We start from the raw sequence: 19,693 nt of genomic DNA, 5'->3' as shown, positions 1-19,693 counted from the left end.
GTCACAAACTTTGTAAGCTTTTTTCCCTAGCAAAGCTAACATTGGCTAAGCCACTTCCATTTTTTTCCTGCAAAAATTCTGGGAGAGGCAGGAAAAAATGACCAGAAGGTAAAGATTTCATGAAAAAGAAGCACAGGAAATCCTATCCAAAGCAAGGTCTGAAATCTTTGCAGTCACTGTTAGAGCAACTTTCCCAAATTAGGGTTTAAGCTTACTAGTTGGAACTCTGCAGAAGGAACAGGAGGAAGCAGTTACCTCTCGCAAAAGGAAACAGCTGATTGGTGACTTGTCTTTTTTTCTAGGAAGGGCTTGCTGCTCTCACTGAGCTTTGAGCACCAGCAGTCACGCTTTCCTTATTGTATGCTGGCCCTACCTCACTGTCTGTCTACTTCTGTCTGTAGGGTCTCTTCGGTGAGCTTTTCTTTTTTACTAACTAAACTGCATGCCACTGAGATATTCTTAGAGGTGGGTTTAACAAAATGGTAAAACCTACTAAACAAATACTATTTCCATTGCATTTTAACAAGACAGTCTCTCAAACCCCACTTTAAATGTTATCCTAGAAAGTCATTTGAAGTTCTTCCTGCATGAAGTTACTAGCATTTCTATATAGATGGGATGAAGCAAAAAATGCATACTGAAGAGGATGATTCCACACTAGTAGGAAATGGACAGAACGATCCAGGCCAGGTGCTTCATCTTTAACTTTTATGGGAAAAGAAACTGAGCTACAACTACTTGAAGCTTCTTGCACTTTACTTTTACTTTCTTAAGCATAATGATAAAGCCCTTATTGGGCAGGAAACATTCCAACATTCAAAAATAATCATATGTAGATTAAGTATTTGAAATTGGAGCACTGGATTTAACAATATTTTTCCTTTTTGAACATCACTTACATCATGGGATGATTCACTTTTACAGATATACCTTCCCTTGCCACCCTAATCTTAGCATCTGTTTTTTGCAGTTTTCTCCCTGCATAGTTTTCTCTCTGGGGATTTTTCACATAACTTACAGATCTCGTCTAGTTTATGATGGGCAGGCAGGTGTGATGGTAGAGTGTCTGTGCCTGCTTTCAGATCTCAGGCCTCACAGTTACGCTTTTCTGGGTTCTAGAGTTCTGTAACAGCATCTTGTCATTAGGCAAGTTCTTGCAACATAGTACATCCCTTTTCAGCAGTTTCTAATATATATTTTTGAAGATGTCCAAGAATGTGAAGCCTCTACCTAAAAATGACAAACAAAACAATCATTAATGATCCCTTAACATCAGAGGGAAAGGTATAAAGACTGCAGGTTTACATTTTTCTCCTGAAGTTTCCTGGGACGTTAACTGTGGACAGTTGAGCTTGCTGTCTACCACTCACTCTTAAATACTTTCACTGATTCTATATTTATCTTTAAATCCCTTCCTATCTCTAACCCTGCTTAAGGCAGATATGTAGTTGAACCATTGTAGACCTGGATAAAATTCATGACTACCAGGATGAGCCAGCACAGATTGGTACCACTGTATTGAGGAGAGCATTATATCACTGCAAAGATAAATGGAACTCTGGACACATTCAAGAAAACAGTATGTGAAATATCCTAAGAAGTTCTCCAATGTGCCACTCATTCCTGATTTCCAGATCACTATGAATGTACATGTTGCCATAAATGCTTCCAGCATACTTTCTGGGAAAATTGTTGGTAGTTCTGATAGGTTCTCATCATGATTATACAGAAAAATGGAGATCTATTAGAATTGCCAGCTAGGGATACACAGCAGAAGGACATTTTACAAAGAAATAGTGGAAAACCCGGAGAAACTAATTTGCCATTACACGCCTCTGTACACCTATCAGTATGTAGACTGAGCAGATAGCATTGTACAATCACCAACATTGGAAACGACCTTCAGATCATCTAGTCCAAACATCCACTAACCATCAATATTTCCTCACTAAACCACACACCTTAGTACAACATCTAAATGTTTCTTGAACACCTCTGGTGACAGTGAATCAACCACCTTCCTAAGCAGCTCATTCCACAGCTCTGTATTCCAGAGCTCTTTGCTCTTTCAGAGAAGACATTTTTCCTAACATCCAATCTGAACCTTCCCTGCTGCAACTTGGGGCAATTCCCTCTAATCCTATTGTAGTTAAGCAGAAGAACAGGCCAAACCCCCCCACCTTGGCACAACCTCCCTTCAGGCAGTTGTAGAGAGCTATAAGATCTCTTCTGAGCCTTCTCTTCTCCAGACTGAACCATTCCAGTTCCCTCGGTCGCTCCCCATATGACTTGTGCTCCATACCCCTCACCAGTTTTGTCGCCCTTCTCTGGATGAGCCTCAGGGCCTCAAGGTCTTTCTTATAGTGAAGTGTCCGAAACTGAACACAATACTCAAGGTTTGAGGTTGTTGTGGCCAAAGTGCAGGATCCAGCACATAGTATTGTTGAACTTCAACCCACTGGCCTCAGCCCAGAGATCCAGATAAAATATAGTATCTCAAATAAAGTGTCTCACTGCAGAAAATCTGTTGCATATTCATAGGTGTAAACATCCCATTTTTGTCTGTTGTTTGGAAAACATCCAACATACTTCAGCAGTATCTAAATACAAGTTATGCTAGTCAGTACTATTCACCAGCTAAGCTTATTACCCCATCAAAGCTTACCATGTACATTTGATCCAAGTTTTGTGGAAACATAAGAATTTATAGTGAAAACAATGCATTCTTTATAAACCAAGTATTCAGGCCCTGCTTGTACAAAGCTAGATTGTCATCTTTAGTTAATAGCACAGAATTTTGCATCAGCTCAGCTATGACCAAGACCACATTAGAGTGGTCTCTAACTATTAGTTATTTTATTTTTCCTTTTAACTATGCACATCTTGCTTACTTCAGGAAGTAGGAAACATAAATCATACAAAGCGTTAATACCTAAGTACTATTGACCCTTGGTAGGTATTTTAAATCATGACCTGTTTCACTGAGTCCAAACAACCCCAAGGTAGTGTGAAATGTCAACACTACCAGTACGTAATACCAAATGGTTCATGAAGAGAGTTAAAAATTCAACAGTTCTGACTTATGTTGATGAAAAGTAGCGTCAGTGGCTGCATATGATCTCCTGTGTTTCACAGTAGTTTAACTAAGACCAGAATCTCCCACCATGGCCATTTCAGAGCTGACCTTTAGACTTCCATAAAGAATGAAATATTACAAGAATAGTACAGTGTGTCTAACAGTGGGTGTGCAGAAAATCCTGGCTGCTAGACAAGGAAGAGAAGAAACAACACACAGCAGCTGCTTTAGGGACATACGAACATCAGACTCATTTAGAAATTTGTAACACAGCAACAAACTAAAAGCAGCACCCAGTCAGTACCAGCATCAGTGGTTTGGACACAGCTCAGGTGATGACAGCAGTGTAGGTTGTGGCTTCATTAGAGTTGTTTAGCCTTTATCATCTGTTATCATAGTTCATTTATGGTCTATTCATGAACTAGGACTCACACACCACTGGAAAAGGAGATTACTGTTTCAGAAATCTTAGAGAGCTTAAGGAGGTGATTATTACTTTGGAAAAAAAAAAATAGTAAACACTGTGTTTGATCATTAATAAGGTGGCAAATTTGGTATTACTTGCCCAACCTAATTGCACACAATACCTTATTAAAACACAGGGAAGTATTGCTAGTTATCATAGCAGAAGAGATCTGGAGGGATTTGAAACAAGATGACAATATAGCCTTGTGAAAAGAAAATCACACGAAAGAGAAAAAGCATGCTTGTACTGAATTGTTCCAGTGACAGATATAACCTAACCTGAGGTCCACATTAGAATCTCTGTAGCAAAAACCTGAGCACCCAAGCACAGATAACAGTGTCCTCAAAACAAGAAGGGTTTTGTTTCAAAAAATAATTTAAAAAGTCAAAACAATACGGTCTAAGCAACCAGTGAAGAGTCAAAGACTGAAGCTCAAGTCCAAGCAAGAGGCAAGTAGAAGGTGCTCCAGTAAATGGAAGCAATGAAAATGAGATGATTTTTATCTGTGATGATGGTTAAAGTATAGTGAGGGAAAAAGAAAGCTGGTAGAAATTGATTGACTCAGAAGTTGTAAAGGTGGGTCTGCACATAGGGCATTCATTTACACTAGAAAAATGAAAGGAGGACAGCGTAAGTCCATCGTGGAAAAAGACAGCTGGGAGATCAGATCTCTTCCTTAATGGTTTTGCTAGGAAAAAAGCCATTGCTAAGCATGAATAAGTGCCAACAGTCAGCAAGGTGGACCTTACCATGAGGGACAGAACAAGGTTTTAGAAGCAAAGAAAGCAAAATGTGGGAAATGATTTCAATTGAAGTGATCAACACTGAATTCATGGGAAGACTGAGTGAAAGCATGGAATGAATAGGCTGGAAACATGACAGTTCAAGCTGGAAACTAAGCAACAGAGAATGAGAAATGTTACACAGTGAAGAAAAAAAAATTAGAAAAACAGACATACATTGAATGAGTGCACTTGAGCAGCAACTTGTCAACATGAGCTGAAGTCAAAAAAGGAATGTAGGAGTTGCATACTGCAGTTAGGAGATAGTAATTCAAAAAGCATAAGAAAAGAACAACATGATGCAGGAAGGCATCAAGGAGCTGATCAAAATGGAAAAAGGTAGAAAAGGAAAGCAGGATTATGAAAGAATAAAGCCAGTAAATCTCGTGATGATCTAATTCAGGGAAAAACACAAAGAACACCAGACAATCACGCTGAAGATACCATCCTCACAGCAAGTCATAAAAGTGGATAAAAATGCTGTTCCTCGCGCAAGAGAAAGGACACAATGGTGTGAGTATCAGCATAAGAATCAGTGCTATTATCAGGGATGAATTTGGTGGGTAGTATAGACAGCAATTTCCAGTCTTGTGCCACATAAAAAATTAATCATATGAACTTTATCAAAAGGGAATTGTGAAATTCTTAGGATCCATCTTCGCAATTCAAATTAAAGATGATATTATCCTCAGAAGGGGAGATGAAGAGTGGAAGAAGTATTAGACCACAACCCAGGACAACAACAAACACACACACGAGGCTGAACAGAATCCAGTGTTCTATAAAACGTGACTCATGGGAGAAGACTTGCATGCTACCAGGCACAGATTACAGCTGCAGCCCACGCATGGTCTCATTCTGCTTCTCTTTTGAAATTTAGAAGCTTTGACAGCCTTACAATTCTGCTGCATACAAGAACTTCAGCAGGTACAGCTCGGACAGCTGAGCCCTTACCGCAGTTATCCTCCCTCTAATCCAGAGGAGACTTCTAAAAGAAAAAAATCACACAAGGTGAAGGAAGTTGTCCATGTTCTATGTTGGACGTGAAAGTGCTTTAGGCTCTATCCAAAAAGCAGATGTACTTCCACAAAAAACAATTCTGCAGCCAGAAGTGTTTAGCATGTAAGTACAGCACTGCACAATGACTAACTCCTGGTTTAAAAATCTAAGCTGGTAGTTTTTGTACATTTTGCCTTGCCATCTAGATGTATATTAACTTCAGAACACTTTACATATGAGGCATATGAGGTACTACTGATGAGTTTAGCCTTGGATGACAAAGGACAACAAGCACTCTTCTGGCTTAAGTTCAGTGCAAGTATCTATAGTTACACTCTTGGCACATTTTTCACTGTTCATCCCCATGAGAGACCAACGTTTCTTAGATAATGTTAGGTTTTTTCTTAATCAACCTCAGTTTTTCTACTGAGATCAAGAATATTTTTAGTTGGCACTAAACATGATTGCAATATGAGTAAAGGAACTCTAGGCAGTTGTGCTGAAATAGCAACCTATGTTAAGTAACACTTTGGAATGAGAACATCTAGATTTTTCTCAGCAGAATAAATACCACTGTCAATGCTAAAGGGAAAAACAGTAATAAAGAACCCCCAAACCCTATGAAGTGCTATGGTTATGATCTACCTACTGTTAAAGGAAAGCTTTTAGTTTACTTCAGTGGGCATTGATACAAGCCTGTACCATGTTTTCAACAGGTGAAAGTAAATGTAATGCTCTGTATTTTAAAATATTGCTGGCAGGATGCTTAACAATTAGCGATGCACAGAGTTTTACTGATGAAAAAATAGTACTTAGTAATGATTCATACTGCTCTTGTGAATCAATATCCACACCCTAATAACTTTTGTAAGAATAGATACAAATAGTCAATTCTGTGAAACTTTCAGATTCGGGTTTCTATACGATCTCATAATTTACTGTGTTATTTGGAGATACAGAAGCATTATCAGTATTACTGTGATTTAACATTAACTTCCATCTGTACGCACATGTTCCAAGCCTGACTTCTGTTGGTATTTACAATATGTTTGTTCAGGTTCAAGCTTACGCAAGCACAAGAAAAATCTGACCACAGAGATTTTTAATCACACTATGACAAAAACAAGATGTTTCCATACATTTGTAGGGCCATGCACATTTTGTCACTATCCTATGAATCACTTTCGCATCATTCCATAAATATGTTTTTTGTCTATAACAAAAATATGAGAGTAGGTATTGTCTATTGATTAATTTTCAGTATTTTAAAGTTCAACAGGTAGCAAAATAAGTCTGGGCACATTTTCAGCAGATTCCTTCCCACCTAATGATAGGTAATATTTTTTTATTCCCTATACTCCTGCTAACTCCCTACCCATACAACCACAGTTTCAGTGTTTTTACTAAAACCTGTGACAATATCTTCAGTAGTCCATTAAACCCTGTCTGCAAATAATCGCATTCTGGTTGTACAAGTTGTCCTATGCTGAAGCCAGAAAAGTTTCCTTTTTGTATCACAGCTCTACCAGCATTATCTCCTTCTTTATCAAGGTACTCAATTACAGTTCTCTCGCCATTTTGTGATCCTTATTTCATTCACTTTGCTTAGATAAGCTCTTGAATCAAGTACTAAGAACTGATCCACTGCAACATTTAACAGTAAGAAAGAGTAATTTGCAGGTACTTTTTCTGTGTGAAGCAGTCCTAAGAGCTTAAATGAGAGTTTCACATAGCAGACAAAGTTACTAAGCACCCGCAGCACAAGTCTTAACAGCAACATTTCAAACGTCTGCTCTTTTGTTCTCTTTACTCTTTACTCTCAGTGACATTTCTTTTTGACTCAAATAGCTGTGGTACTACCTAAAATTATCTTAAAGCTGAAAGGTGCTAATCTAGCTGTTAGTTTATTCATTATTCAGCAATAAATCCTTAGTTATTCAATTCTCATTTCTAGTATTAGCAAAAAAAGCCAAAATCTGCTTGTGGTATCACTGTATCACAGTACTAAAATAGCACGTAAAGCTAAAATTTTACCACTAGATTCCTAGCAATTCTAGTTGGCGTTCCACATTTTACACCTATGTGATAGGCAAGAAAAAAAAAAACTGAGAAGTTATTTCTTTTTTTCTCAATATCCACTGTTGTAAAAACAATTAAGGGAAACATATTTTGGGTAAGAAATAATATACATGCTGGCAGTTGTTCAGAATGCATCCATACCTCAACATGAAGGTCACACACAACTTTCTCAGTGAGGCATAGCAGGTCAAAACAGTGCAAAAGCTACTGCAGCTGGATGTCTTCCAGCTTCCAAATTCACTCTAACCCACAAAGCAAGTTTACCAACTGTGGGGCAATACTCACAATACATGACAGAATGACAGCTTGTCTTCAAAACTATGTCAAGTATATGACAGCTTCTGAGACTGCTCAGATTACTCAGCAGAAGTGGGCTGGGGAGTTTTTATGCGTTTTCAGCTGTCCATTTCTAGATACCTTCAGTTACATATCATAGAATCATAGAATTATAAAATCACCAAGGTTGGAAAAGACCTAAAAGCTCATCCAGTCCAACCGTTCACCTATTCCCAATAGCTCCCACTAAACCATGTCCCTCAACACAATATCATACCAGTTCTAGCCTGATAACACATTGCAGCCTTTCAGGATCATTGTGCTTAGAAGTGTAGATTTTGGTTTGCCATGGTTCATTTAGAGCATACCTCAAAACTTTTAAATTGAGATATCACAGCCAGTATTGTAACAAGGAAAAGACAATGAGTACTGCCTCTTAGTGTCTTTTACAACTCTTACAAATTTTGTGCTTTTTTCCCTCTTCTGATACTGAAAAATTTCTCACAGAATTCTACTTAGAAGAACAACTCATTATGCAGTATCTACCCCAAAAGTTACAAACATCCCAAAAACCAAGAAAAATAAGATTTTTAACTCTACAAAAATGCCAAGTAAGTCACCTCTCCACCTCAACTAAAAGGAGACAAAAGAAATTACTGACCCCTTCACCCATCTGAAAGCAATTTGAGTTTTGTTTCAAGTTCTACCAGCTGGCAGCAATCCCATTAAGAGGCAATGCTGCTGAAATCCATGTGCACTAGCAGTCACATCTCTAACTATCTTTTGCACAACGTAGTTTAGAAGAAAAATTGGAAGCAACTCCTGTTATCCCCTTTGTCTTCTGAGGGTTCCATGTGTTAGGAAAATATCCACTACAAGTTTTAAGCAGTTTTCTTATTTTAGAGGCATGGGAATAACACAGAAGTAGCAGAATAAGAAAACGGAATGTCAATGCAACATTGATTTTGTCTCACTGACTCTTTGGAGACAATTTTTGTCAGTCCTTAAGAAGGAGATAAAATTTTAGACTGTGTTACTCGTATCCATCACTAAGTAGTGTAAATGACTGCTCTTCATAACAATAACATTAACTGCCCTTTTCCTCTTTTGTACTGTTTGCAAAAGAGAGCTTCTCCATCAAGGTGAAATATAATTTTCTGAAATCTTTTAATCTAGGCCTTGTGCTGTTTGTATTCTGTTGATCTCCACCTGTCTCTGACCAATCCTAATACAAGGTGGATAAATTATTTGTAGAGAAAAATAGGATTTCACAGGGATTTTATAACAAGACAAGTCTGAAATACCCTTTTAAATTACATTTTTAAAAATATGGAATCTACAGTTGATGACTCTGACTAAACAGATGCAGTTATCAAGTACATGATGAGATTGATATGCTCTTAATATAACTTCATCAAATGTGTAAATCTTTTTCACATCCTATGTGAAGACAGATAATAACCAGTGTGTCTAAAAAAAACTGCATTTGCACTTCATCTCTTATTGCTGAATATGAACAGCTACAGACTGACAGGATTCCATCTGGCCTCCGTTACAAAAATGTTTATTTAACACTCCTTCACAAGCACTTCATTATTTTCTTGAATCGACTTATGTAAGATTTTGATGAGTTCTGTGAATAATTCTTGACTGATAAATCTTAATTCTTGACTGAGAACATTAAGTATCTGGAATCCAAAAGTACTGTTATGTAGATAACCTTTGCTTAATTGTGGACTATCTATATTTGGAAACAAACAATACCAGAATGAGATGCTGTCCAAATACACCAAAATACTGTGCTTGATCAAGACAATAACACATGCAGAATTCTCTCAGAAAATATTTTCTTGTGTCATCACAAAGTAGGTGAACTTCTGGGACCGTACACCTCTTATATATAATTTACTCTGACACAGGCAAAGCAAGTTAGAGTTTTATTTAAAAAATTACTTTTCAAAATAATTGAGATATTTGCCCAGTGTTATTCAATATTGTTTTGCTGACTATGCAAGGCAGGGCAGTTTAAATGGCACTTTTATTAGTTTTGATCAGAAGACAACAATATTCAACAATAATTTGACAGCAAGAGGAGAATGTCTCCATTACTTTGCTCCGAAGTTTTTTTCAGTGAGGGCTGAAAAGTGACACCATCAGCAGAAGTTCTTACGTTCACTCAGATTTTTAATCAAATTTAGCCTTTCTTGATTCTGGCAACCAAACTTAAATTTGCCTCCAGTAAGCTTCTTCAGAATACAACAGGGACACATCTCTAGCATAACATAAATTCTTTAGTTCAGGCTTACTGCTGAATATGGAATGGGGACTGCATTGGCTTTCATAGGCAGCGATCTGTACTTTCCCACTAGTGAAAAAGAACCAGAATTGTTGCCTTTTCAGTTGGTCACTGCCCTGATCAGATGATTTTTTTAAATACAGGTATTTTCTTGAGCAAGGTTTTTTCCCGCATTTCAGAGGTAGCAGATGATCCTGAGTAATTGTTCAGTGCTTGTCCGTCTTTTAAGTGCTTTTTTGTAGGTTACTATAAACTTCCATTCAGTCAGCCTTTTCCATTTAATTCTTATGAAAGACTGGAGGAAAAGTATAGAAGTAATTTGGACTGTAGAATCATGAGAGAGCACCTTACTCTCTGGGTATTCACTTGAATGTCACTTGGGTGAAATTCTCCCAAAATAAAATACCATTACTAGTAGAATGATTCAGAGAGCTTGTTAAGAAGGAAGATGACTGTTCTGCTCACTGAGAGCTTCACCTTTGTTTGTTAATTAAGTTCACTGCACACTTGAAGAATTCCATGTGACTGAGCGTCCAACTTTGAAGTGTTCAGTATTTTAGTTACAGTAGGAGTTACCCATTTCTTTTAGATCAATTCCTACAGAAATTATCCTGCCTAAATGATTTCCAGATTAGGATATTGCAGCATTTTTAATTCAGCATTCATTGTTTGCCAGTGCCAGAAGGAAGACAAAAATAAAAAGTAATATTAATTGGCCAAAAATACAGAGAATTTCATGTAGTTCTACTGCACCATGCTTAGTTTAAAATCTGATTTGGGGAAATGTTTTTTCATGATCCAGCCTTCACTTTAGAGCTGTCTGAACCTCAGCCTGAATTTTGAGTTTCCAGGTATGATCCCAAGAGTCAACAGCAGTGGCTCTTCCTGGTATCCTTGACTGCAGAAGGGAGAAAAAGCGCAGCTGCTAAACAAACAACACAATGTGGAGAGAGGCTTCTCTTGTCACAGACCAGGGGAATATTCTCTATAAGCGCTGAATTTAAGTTTATAACTCACTTGCACTGGCTGAGAACACAACTATAACAGAATCAATAGTGAAATGATTTGCCTTGGTGGTAGGTTATTAGTTCACCAGTGTTTTGACTTCTACTTCATTGAACTGTTTGGCACGGCAGCATACAATTAGTCCTCTCTGGGAAAATACAGAATTGTAATCTGCAGTGTTAAACGACATAGATTCCTTCCTCTTGTTGATTTTGATACCTGGTATTTTCATTTTTTTCAGACCACTGTATATTTAATTGACCTGTGGAAGTAAAGAATACTGTTCTGATACAGGAACTGTGCATGTCAGCCTACAGTCTGACCACATTTGAAACAACAAACAATCTCCTGAATTAATAAGTTGTTGAAATTACTATCCTGTTGATGTTCCTATAACTTGAGAAAATTAAAGAAAGGCTTCAGTATTCTATTTCTCCTTTTGAACACCTATGCAAAAAACCCCAAAACTTTACACACCTGTGTAATCACAGTCATGAGGCAAAGTTCAGATCTGCTTTTCGGAATGCTCACAGCAAGAAACACAATCAGAGGACTTAGGCACATCTAGGCAGGGAACGGAAATAATGTGATAACAGAACAATTGCTCAAACTTGAAGTAGGCTAACCTTAGAATTTTAAATACCATCATAAATGTCACTGAATTACGAATTAAGGTAAGTTTATCTGTTCATGAACATAAATGGATTGAAAAGGAGGTAAAAACATGTCTCTGAAATTACTGATTAAGGAGAGATTCCACCATTATTGAGCATTACAAAATGAAAGCACAATGCCTTCTTACCAATTATACAAGTATGAAAGTATCTGCCAGGTGCAAAATGGTTTCTATTTTAGCATGCTGACTACCAACTTTAAAAGGCCAGGTACTGAAAGGCATCCTGAGAGAAAAATCTGCCTACCAAGAACCAGTTGGAACAAATGTTGAGGGGCTCACTGGCAGTTCACTGGCAGTACAGAGAAATGCTCTAGTGCAACAGTGTTTAGAATGGATTTCATTCATATCATAAGCATTATTTTACTAACGGATTCTAATGCTTTAAATTACATTTACAATATATGAAAAAATTGTAACTAGTATTGGTTTGAATCTTCTGCCATTACATAAATATCAGGGACAGTTAACAGCCACTACAGTTTCTTTCCTCTTAAGACATCCATACAGAATATATTTTGCATATCTATGTAAACTGATAATGTATCTCCACATCCAAATGAAATAATAATTTGTTAATACATTCTAAAATACTCAGATATTATGGCATGGATTGGTAGATATCTGGAGAATAAAACTTTTTATTTAAATAAAACACAAGACATTAACATGAATTGTATTATTTTAAGCAAGACAGTCTCCTTGATAACACTTTTTATTCATTTGAATCATATATATATTTATGTTTTAAAGGAAGATGTTTAATAACCAGGTACTTACCCTCTCCAAACAGCAAGCCCTCTCAGAGCTAAACATCCAGCTGTGTTTTTGTTACCACGCCATGACACTTCCATCAGAATTGATTACAGTTCAGTTTCATTGTGTTTTTTCTTTCCACGACACAACTGTGTCAACTGTGTTTGTGTATCAACACTTGATATGCTGTCTGTGTTTGTGTCAGTGCATTTTGGGAAGATAAAGGTAGTCATCCTAAATTGCTTCAATGAGGTTTGAAAATACTGAAAGCAGGCATGCAGAACAAGAGTTGAAACACACTGGGGATACATGCTATAAGTACTGTCTGGATAAAAGACCTGGGTTACTTGTACTGTTTTAGTGGAGCCCTTCATCCACAATAAAATAGCATTGTAAAGATACAGGTAGAGGACAAGGAGAGTGTGCTGGCCTACTCACTATCAAAGAAAACAAGCTTGTTAAGTAGGAGTAGTAAAATATGGTGAAATATCTTGAAAATTACCTAGAAATTGGTTAAATTATACTATTTTTATCCTTTATATTTTACAGTATACAGTAAGAATAGGGCTCATCTGTCCAGATTTAGCATGTGTATGTAGCTGGCTACCCCTGAGCTCGTCACTCTGTGCTTCCTTTGTAGTCAATAGGGACAATTGTCATGTCCAGAGGACAGTTAATCTCAGTCTAAAATAGTGGTCAAAAAGTAGTTTGATTAACTGCACTGGAGGAATCCATTTTTCCCTCCATTAGCTATAAGGGAAACCTAACCAACTACCTCATACGTACATGACCTGTTATAAGCATCTGAAAGTGATGAGAATAATCCCTCCACCTGCCAAGTCCAGGGAATTACTGTTGCATAAATTGACTGTAAAAATATCGGATTAACAAGATGTAGTTCCTAAAAAATGATTATTTGCTTTCTGTGTTTTATCATTCTTTTTTTGCATCTGGTAACTTTACATGTATGCTAATCTCATTCCATTTTGAATGGGCATATAATGACAAGTTTTATTTGTCCCCACACTGCATAGACAACCTTCTGAACTGTGTACACTTACTGGTTCCCAAGTGTGCAAACTACGCGGAGAAAAATTTTCATAATTTTCCTATGGGCACAGGAATATAATGGCAAAATGATGAATATTTAGAATTTAAATTCAGCTTTTCACATTTGCCTCTTTATGTCCTTCTGTTGGCCAACATGATCACTGGTGAGTTCACAGGCTATTTCTGTAGCATAGAATTGCCTGGAAATGTTCTCATACTTGTTTTTTGATATGATGACTTAGCAATCTAGACCAGAAACAGCCCTCTGGTGTACAGGGCTTAGAGATAAAACAAGGGCAGAGGAAAATAGAATTTGTTGAATAAAACCATTACATATCCAATGCTAAATAGAATAATGGGACTCTGGGAGAGTTTCTGCTGAACTCTGGATAATACTTTGAGCAGCAGAAGTTAAAAAAGAAAACAACAACAACAAAGAAACTGCAGCCTTCTGAAATTCAGCCATGTGTTTTGTCAGTTATGGTTTTAAATTTATGTAATAGTAACAAATGTTGGGAGACTTTGCTAGAAATGATGGCCCAACAATAAGCTGTTTCTTCCATCTTACTTCACCAATATTCTTCAGTGTTAGTGAAGAGCAACAGTAGAGAAAAAAGCATATTTTTCTCTGCAGTTCTCATTTCAAAGGTTAAATCATGTTCTTGATTACAAGGGCATAATGCTACGATAACTTAAATTGCTAATTTATGGCAGCTCCTGATTTAATTGCAGAATAAACCCTTCTGCATCATATTCTTTGTATACTGTGTATCTGAAATTGCAAGAGGACTTTTAGAATAGAATCAACTGTAGTTGGTTTGGGTCAGACTAGTTATTTCCAGTTATTATTCTTTCATCAATATGACAAATGAAAATTGGGCTTCTTCAATACTGATTCTGGAAAGCTTAATAAAAATATTAACTTTTAATATAATAAAAATTATAGGTCAAATTCTCCTCTTAAGTAGGCTGGAGTGAATCTATTGTAACTATTAACAAATGTGATTTTATTTTGGATATGTTGGGAATTACAAGGAACAAAATTTAACCTTTTTAAAAATAAAACCAATAATAGCACTTCTAAATTTGCCAATATTTTTATTTTGGAGGAATTTGGTTTAAAAATTATCATAGATAAATTAGTTAATTATTTCCCATAGTATGGTGTTATGGCTGAAGGTGAATAACCTCAGCCAGTATGTTAGCAATAACCCTAAATTTTCTCAGTGAGATTAATATTGTAGAATCATAGATTCACTAAGGTTGGAAAAGATCTCTAAGATCATCTAGTCCAACCATCCACCTACCACCAATACTTCCACTAAACCACATCTCTAAGCACTACATCTGCTCTTTCCTTAAATATCTGCAGGGTGGTGACTCCACCACTTCCCTGGGCAGCTTGTTCCAGTGCCTGACCGCTCTTTTAGAGAAGAAATTCTTCCTAATATGCAACCTGAACCTCCCCTGGTGCAACTTGAGGCCATTGTCCCTTGTCCTGTCACTGCTACATGGAAAAAGAGACCAATCCCCACCTCAGCACAACCTCCTTCCAGGCAGTTGTAGAGAGCTGTAAGGTCTCTTCTGAGCCTTCTCTTCCCAGACTGAACCATTCCAGTTCACACTCCACATCAGATTTGTGCTCCAGTCCCTTCACCAGTTTTGTTGCCCTTCTCTGGATGCACTTCAGTCTCAATGTCTTTCCTGTAGTGAGAGGCCCAAAACCAAACACAGCACGCAAAGTGTGGCCTCGCCAGAGCTGAGTACAGGGAACAATCACCACCCTGCTGCTGCTGGCAACACTATTTCTGATACAAGCCAGGATGCCATGGGCATTCTTGGCCACCTGGGCACAGTGCTGGTTCACGTTCAGCCAAACATCAAGCAAATCCCCATATCCATTTCCTATACACAGCTTTCCAGACACTTTGCCCCAAGCCTGTGGCATTGCATGGCATCGTTGTGGCCAAAGTGCAGGACCCGGCACTTAGCCTTGTTGAACTCAGCCTGCAGATCCAATCTTTCCAGGTCCCTCTGTAGGACCTTCCTACCCTCAGGCAGATCAGCACTTCCCCCCAGTTTGGTGCTGTCCACAGACCTACTGAGGGTACACTCAATTCCCTCATCCAAATCATCAATAAAGATATTTAAACAGGATAAGCCCCAATACCTGCCCCTAGGGAACACCACTTGTGACTCATGGTTAAATCATTAATACTTTGATAAACGGATCATTCACAAGTTAGAGTTTGTGACTAGTCTTAGTGAATTTGTCATTGAGACTGTGACCTCACTGAAATCTGCTTTAAAACTGTTCAACACTGTTGATCCTAGAGGGAGAATCTGATCAGTGAAACGCTGCGTGCTCATACTGAGCCTGGACTGTCCCACTGACACAGGGACAAAACTTCCAGTGAGTCCCATGGAAGTAGGACCAAAGCTTTACACAGAGCTAGTTAGATTCAACTCTCATTTTCAATTGCATAAATCTGGAGAATATCTTCTGAAATAAGTGCAATTATGGTGATTTAGCCCAAAAGAATCGAGAGTGATTTTCTTTAATTAGGTGGCGGGGGGGAGGCGAAAGATATAATTCCTTTATGTTACCTCATTGCTACGTATCAACCAAGGCTCTATCTGCTGTCAAAATCATTATCTGCTTAAGTTGGAGAAGAAGAGCTGACTTCGCCATTTAAGGATTTAAGCTTTTATTGTCCACTGAATTTTCTGTTATCCTTATCCCTCTGCTTATCCCCTTCCCCACATCTCAGCAGGTAGATTCCCTTAAGAAGGCACACATTTCTTTTTTCTGCTTCACTCTAGATTTCTTAATATCTAATGTACCTTTTCCATTAATGTGTAATCCAGACTGAGACAACGAGAACACTTTCATTTCACTCCAGAGCTATTTTTCTAGTTATTTTTAGAATAAAATTATTAATGTAGTTAAATTCAAGCCCAAGGCCTGTAGCTGAAACACCAAGACTCACTGAAAGCCTGATACATCTGACTGCAAGGCAGTAGTGCCTCCCAAAGAGCCAGCTCTGTCACCAGCAGGCAGTGAAGTTACGAGAACATAATCCTCAGACGAGGTGGCACATTCTTCACGCAGCAGAATTTATTCACCTCCATAAGGCCCACTGCCAGAATGAAATCTGCAGCCTCACATGGAGTCAATCTGCCTTTCTGAGGGCACGCATATGCACACAGAAGTGTGGTTCTTTGAAAACGAAAGTCTGTGCTTTAGTGGTAGAAGGAAGGAGATTTTGTCCTAAATACCCCATATGACTGAGATGTTTTCTCTTTATTTCACTTGTCACTGGCTTCCTGAAGACTGAAATTTCGCTCTTCTGTACATGTAGGCCTGCGCTGGAACGGTGTCCTCTACCCAAGGACAGGGATCTGTGCTTTTGGGTAAGAGCTTCCAGCCTAATGATTTGATGGAGACAGCTAAGTTAAAGGCAAACACCTCTCTGTTCTGCAGAGCTGTATCCCTGCACCTGTGTCTCTTCAGGTGGCAAATTTGTGCCTTGCTGTAGAAAAGCCACACTTTTATCTGTACTGGCACTTAAGCCATCAGCTTGGATTACAAATTCTCCATCCATCAAGTCAGAAACAGTTTTCCCCGCGGAAGCACAGAGTACACCCTCATTCTGACTCCATGATCCACAAGTAGGCATCCACAGCACCACGGTTCTGCCTCACCTGCTGTGTAACCCCTGCAGAAGACCTTCCAGTGGCCACTTCACGGCTGTGACCCACAATGGCACAAAACACAGAGCCAGAATAAAAGCCAATCGGAGCCACGTTAGTACCAGTAAATGGATGTAAAGGGAGCTGGATGGAAAAGCAATGAGGTTGTCTCAAATCTCGCCCAGGAAAACGCTGCTGAGATAGGTCAGCAGCCTCCTGAGCAAATGCTGCAACAATACATTAAGCAGCTCCTTCAGGGAAACAGCCAAAAAAACCTCAGCTCAGTGCTACTGCCAGAAATTAAAGATATACACTTGTCTGTAGATCTGTAGGCTAACCGAAACGTTGGGTGCGCACAGAGGAATCCCTCACTCGAAATGCAGATGCGAACAGACCATGGAACTTGTGGCTCAGCACCGCAGCCGTGCACAGGTGCAGACTGATGCCATAACACTTCCCGATCCCTCACACGCACGAACGAAGCAGAGCACCCTCGCAACAAGCAGCCGCGGCTGCAGGACTCAGCAGCCGGAGGTCGCACCCGGAGAGCTGCACAGCCCCGGGAGCAGAGCCGTGCCTGAGGGTTCTCTCCCAAAGGCACAACCGAATGGGATCGGCAGCACGGCGCGGCGGCTCGGGGCAGCTCGGACACTGGTTTTGGGGTCCGGGCTAGGAAGGGCGATGCCTGAGTTTAATGAAAAGGGCTGGAGCTGAAGCAGAGCCGACAGGAGGCCAGCATCTCTGGAGAAGGTCATTTTAGCCGTGGCGGCAGCCGCCCTACCCTTACGATTTTTCTTCTGCAACCAGCAAAATATTCCTACCTCACGGTGACGACCATCCCTTCCATCACCGAGCAACACCACCGCCGCTCGTTTCAAGATGACATCTATTCCTTCCCCCCGCAGAAGCCCCTTTTCATTCTGGAAACGCACGAGAGAAAAACGCTCCTCCCGGAACCGACGGAGGGAGGAGGAGGAAAGCAGAAGGCAGCACGCACTCACCTCGGCGCCGGGCCGGCAGTCCCCGCCGCCTCAGTCCATCGCCGCAGCCCCGCGCTCCTCCCGCGGCCCTCTCGCAGCGGCCCCGCCGCCCAGCAGCAGGCGGACGCTGCCCTCCCGCCGCTCCCGGCACGCAGCCCCGCGCTCCGCCCGATGCCGCAGTACCGACGCCCGCCGGCGGCCCGCGGAGGCAGCGGCGCGGGGCGGTCCCGCCGGGAGCCGGGCGGGGGGCGCGGGCCCGGCTGCGGGAGGCGGAGGCAGCAGCGCGTTGCCGGGCCAACGGCGGGGGCTCCGCAGGCGGCGGCGCGGGGGGAAGGGGGGGGGGGCGGGCGGCCGAGCCCCGCAGCCCCTCCCGTGCTGGGCGGCAGCGGCGGACGGGCGGCTCCGCGCCCGCGTTGCGTAAGGAGCGCGCACGGGGCCGGTCCGGTGCGAGCGCGGCCGGGGCGGCTCCCCGCGGAGAACGGCACGGCGCTCGGGGTGCCGGGCCGGGTGCCGCATCCGTGCCAGAGTGATGCAATCAAGGGCAAAGGGAGAGAAACCGGGCTGGTCGTGCCTCGGGATCTGCCTGCGTTCCGCTGTTTCCATCTTTCAGTTGGTCTCGGTGCTGTGCATTTGTTTTCTCTGCTTTTCTCTTTGCACTTTTCACTTTCCCCTCTTCTACATGTGTTCGACTTACTGTAGTTTTATTTAAGTGACACCAAGTACCATTTTCTTTTATCTCATGCATGGAGGTACCTATTTCTACATTATATCTTTCCTTCTAGTCGTGCAGGCTGCAGCCCTGCTCACACAGCTGCGATTTCTCCCTACAGTGCGATTTCATAACAAGAATTTATTGCTGATATGTTTCTGCTGGAGACAGCAACAGAAGCTTTCAGACAGAGACAGAGCAGGGGCATTTTTCCCACAACGAGGCTAACATGATGCAGCACAGAAAGCATCTGATTTTTGTAAATAACACCACTTGCAGGGCTGATACCGTCAGCACAGCTGCAGCATCGATGAACTACAATAATGACATATTTTAGTGTAAAACACAACACAGCAGCGTTACTTTTCTTGCACTGAAATAAGAACCATGAATCAGTGTAGCACACGAGTCCTGTGCATAATGAACCTCAGGGTTCTTACCACTGGAGTTTGTCCGTACACCTGGGCTGGTGAAGTGACTCTGGTAAGTTCAGAGCATCAACAGATGAACATCCTATACATCACCAGCACTGTTTTCTCAGCAAAATGGTAATTTTCAAATCACAAACTTGCCAGCTTAACAAAGCAATCAGCTTTTAACCACTACACTTTACCTTTCAGTATCCAGCTATGCACATGTATGCTTTGATGCCTACTGTCTAAATTCTAACGGTGCTCTGTGTCTCTCAGGCACTCTGCTTGCAGTGCACAAAGCCCTGCCATAGTTCTGTTGGCAGGGGAATGGAGAGGGATAAAGCAGTGTAGCTGTGGTAACTGCCTGAGTACTCTGGATAATGGGATGAAAGAACAATAACAAGGTGTACAGGTTTAATCTGCCGCTCCATAAAGAACAA

The 19,693-nt window shown here is 40.4% G+C and overlaps 2 protein-coding genes across 2 annotated transcripts in view; one reads left to right on the top strand and one right to left on the bottom strand.

Moving 5' to 3' along the window:
- The window catches only part of GNAZ (G protein subunit alpha z), a 46,985-nt gene extending 28,770 nt beyond the window's left edge, over positions 1–18,215 (bottom strand). Inside the window, exon 1 of the mRNA XM_042866028.1 lies at positions 18,153–18,215. The gene's annotated coding sequence lies outside the window, so the exon portion shown is untranslated. The remainder of the gene's footprint in view (positions 1–18,152) is intronic.
- RSPH14 (radial spoke head 14 homolog) overlaps positions 1–19,693 on the top strand; it is a 69,505-nt gene that overhangs the window by 36,374 nt on the left and 13,438 nt on the right. The gene's annotated exons all lie outside the window — the stretch shown is intronic.

This window comes from Lagopus leucura, unplaced genomic scaffold (assembly GCF_019238085.1).
Source record: "Lagopus leucura isolate 7727_CA_CO unplaced genomic scaffold, USGS_WTPT01 Super-Scaffold_806, whole genome shotgun sequence".
In the NCBI taxonomy this organism is placed as follows: domain Eukaryota; kingdom Metazoa; phylum Chordata; class Aves; order Galliformes; family Phasianidae; genus Lagopus; species Lagopus leucura.
The sequence above is the reverse complement of the archived record's forward strand: the minus strand, read 5'-3'. Positions and strand labels throughout refer to the sequence as shown.